The sequence below is a fragment of the Phalaenopsis equestris genome, unplaced genomic scaffold (genome assembly GCF_001263595.1).
Source record: "Phalaenopsis equestris unplaced genomic scaffold, ASM126359v1 Scaffold000002, whole genome shotgun sequence".
NCBI classification, from domain to species: domain Eukaryota; kingdom Viridiplantae; phylum Streptophyta; class Magnoliopsida; order Asparagales; family Orchidaceae; genus Phalaenopsis; species Phalaenopsis equestris.
Window position 1 is genome coordinate 35,604,420 of NW_018164444.1, and position 3,726 is coordinate 35,608,145.

General features: G+C 33.1%; 1 protein-coding gene across 1 annotated transcript in view; it reads left to right on the top strand.

Annotated features, from left to right (window-relative positions):
* LOC110031355 overlaps positions 1–119 on the top strand; it is a gene marked incomplete in the record, with an annotated part of 18,545 nt that extends 18,426 nt beyond the window's left edge. The window contains 1 exon segment of the mRNA XM_020734520.1: positions 17–119.
* Positions 120–3,726: the final 3,607 nt, after the last annotated feature.

Below are 3,726 nucleotides of genomic sequence, written 5' to 3' on the forward strand. Positions count from 1 at the left end.
TCTTAATAAGCCAAAGCAGTAGAGCTGTAACTTCTGCTGGCGTTTTTTTTTTTTTTTTGTATAAAATTTACAGTGCAATACAGAATGTTTCTACGTCTATTCAGTGTTTCTACTCGCTTTTCACAACCAATGCGGATTTCACAGTTTAGGCTGATGAATATGGCCTGCTGCACATGGAAAAATTTTCTGTCCGGTTTGGATGTTGCTCTACGTGCAGACTCCAATAACATGCCGCCATGTGCGCTATATTGCGAAGGTTATTTCGGGTTATTGAAGTAGAACCGCGGAGGCTATTTTGGAGTTATTTCGGCATTATTTCGGAGTTATTGAAGAGAAACCCATATATATTGAAGAGAAACCCAGAAACCCATATATTCTACTTCAATAATCCTGAAATAATCCAGAAATAACCTTCGCGGTTCCACTTCAAAACCCCAAATAACACCGCGAAAGTTATTTCGAGGTTATTAAAGGGGAATATATGAGTTTCTCTTCAAAAGTCCCGAAATAACTAATAATAACATCAAAATTACCTCCGCGGTGTTATTTTTGGGTTATTGAAGTGAAACCGCGAAGGTTATTTCAGGATTATTGTGGAGTCCGTAATTCCACTAATATTTTTTTTTAGGTGGGTCCGATTTAGCATACATAACAATATATTGCTGGGAGTCTACACGTGGAGCTAGTTCCGGAGCCCACACCACTTAATTCCAATGTATTTAGATATGTAACACCTGAACTTCAGTTTTTGCATGTATGTTACCTTGCCTATACCTGGAAAGGTGTTTTTCACCTTTTAAAAGTTAAAATAATGATATTTTTGATGTGATGTGAAAGATTTAGGTGGTGTAAATATAAAACGGCAAAATTTTGGTGTTAGATATGTAAATGCATAAGAGTTAGGTGGTATTTATGTAAATGCCCGTTTTAATATCATTAGGTCAATTCATTTTGTTATGCATAAATTTACATACCGATGCCGTATGCTGTTTTGTTGCACATGTTATTATTTAAATTGGAAATGACGCCTTATATGGCCTTGCAAGATGTTTGTGTAAGCCTAAAATGCACATCTTACAGTGCAAGTCTGAGTCATCTTTTTATGGCTTATTGGATTTGTTGTGATAGAATATCTAATTTACTAAATATATGAACAAAAAAATGACATGAGTGAAAATAAAGATTATACTATGATTGTTATAGACAATGTGTGACAAATGAGATATTCAAATATGGAAATCATTTAATAATGCTCATCATACGAGAGAGTTCATCAGAAAACAATATATGACAACCAAGGGTTGTAAAAGAGCCGAGCTTGAGTGAGCTCAGGCTTGGCTTGTGTTCGGCTCGTGCGAAATAGCTCGTGTTTGAAATCGACTCGTGTTCGAAATTGACTCGTGAACATTGTGTTCGTGTTTGGCTCAAAATTAGTTCGTTAAAATTAAATTGAAAAAAATAGATGTAAGGTGTTGGATTTGAATCTGGACCAAATGTATGTAAAAGAATACACTAACCACATTACCACAAAAGGTATTACTATTTAAACTTAGATATAAATATATATAATATATGTAATATAATATTATATAATAATTTTTTTTTTATTTCGAGCTAAAAAGAGCCGAACACGAGCAAACAAAGAGTTGTTTGTATTCGGCTCCTTTATTTTAGATTTCGAGCTTGAAAATTTGTTCGTGTTCGGCTCGTTATGCTTAACGAACGAGCCCAACACGAGCTACTTAACGAGCCGTACACGAGTTGTTCATGAACAACGAGCCAAATTGACAGCCATAACAACCAATGGTTAATGCATCAAAAAGCAAAAAAATTTCAATTGCATGCATGCTATATATATAGTCAATTTACTATGATTCTTTATGATCCTTACAATCATGAAATGTTGGTACCAAAAAAAAAATGTCCAAAAAAATTCTTATATAGTTGTCACTTTGTGAATTTGTCGGCCTGATTGGCCTACTTTCAAAATGATTTAATTGACAAGCTATGCGTCATGCACGAAATCATAAATTATATAAATTCATGCTAAAATAATGGTTGCATGTTGAAGAAATGTCATATAATCACATCATGATTTTTACAAGTAATAGATATTTCTAAGTGCTCACAATGAATTGTATAAAATTTATAAAAGTTTATGTAATAAGTAAAACGATAATGCTAACTATCACATCTTATCAATATGGTTGTATGAATTACTTAAATTAGCATATTCTCAACATAATATGAACAATTAAAAATATAACAAATTTATCATGTTTGTTTAAATATTATACTCTTTAATTTTATTTTTAAAAGCTGTGGAAGTTAATTAGACAAAGGCTCCTCATCCCAAAAAATTCTTCTCCTCTATCAGGCAGCGTAATCATTAAAGTTACTTCATCTACAGTGAATTTGAGCTCTTGCCCACTAAAATCGTAAACTTGTTTCTCAGTATTCAAGCATCCAAGGAACCACAATGTCAGTGGTACATCTTGGTACCCTAAACCCTATAAATTCTTCTTTGCTTAGCTTGAAGTTCCACATATTGGTCCTAATCTCTAGCACTTAGTAGGTGGGGTCAATACGGAGGAGCTCAAGGGGAGTCCCCCATAGGATGGTCAGACCCGAGGACTAACCCTGGGTGGTCTGATTTTGGTGGGGCTAACTTGCACACACTACACTTTTTCACTTACCCCAAACCTTAGGACCCCTTAGATTGGTCTCCTGACTCTTTTTAGAAAGCTCATATGGGTGACCTATACCCTTAGTCTTTGGCTGAGAGGGTTAGAACCAATATATTGAGCATCCAAAATGAGTCATCACATGGCTTATATTGGTTTGGTGCGATAACCTTAGAAAATGGTAAATATGTAGCCTCCTCATGATCACTGCAATATCATCAGTGACGACTAATTCATCACAAAGTGCTCTAAATGTTGATGATTTACACATGAAATTAACCCCCCTATTGGTCATTCTTTATCTAGCTATGCAAAATTCTGAGACAAAAATATTTAAATATTTCAATATATAATAAACATGTAAAAAAATAATAAGCATTGTGTAAAACATGATAACACTAAAAAAAACATAAGCATAACATGTTATATTAAACAAAAATCAAGGAAATAATCAATTCAATATGTTCAAAATGGTGTACAACACGGTTGTGCTGAAGACAAACTTGAGTATAACTATATTTCACTGAACAAAAATCTTAATGTGTTAAACATGATGAACAACATAGTCATATTGAAGAAAAAATTGAAAACAATCATATCGTACTAAACAAAAAGCATCCAAACAACCAATCTATCGGGTTCAATATGGAGTACAACATGATTGCACTGAAGAAAAACTTGAGTACAATCATGTTATATTGAGCAAAAATCATACAAATAACCAATCCAATGTGTTCAACATTGTGAATAACATGATTGTACTGAAGAAAATTTATTACATTAATAAAAGCCCCCAAATAACTAATATGATGTGCTCAACTTGTTATACAACATGATTGTATTGAAGTAACACTTCAGTATAATCATGTTGTACCGAATAAAAATCTTGAAGTAACAAATTCAAGGTGTTTAACTTATTGAAAAATTTGTGTATAACCATGTTGTACGAAGCGAAAAAATCTAAATAATCAATCTAATATGTTCAACATGGTTGTACGGACCAAAAAATTGAATATAACTCTATTGCACCGAGCAAAAAAAA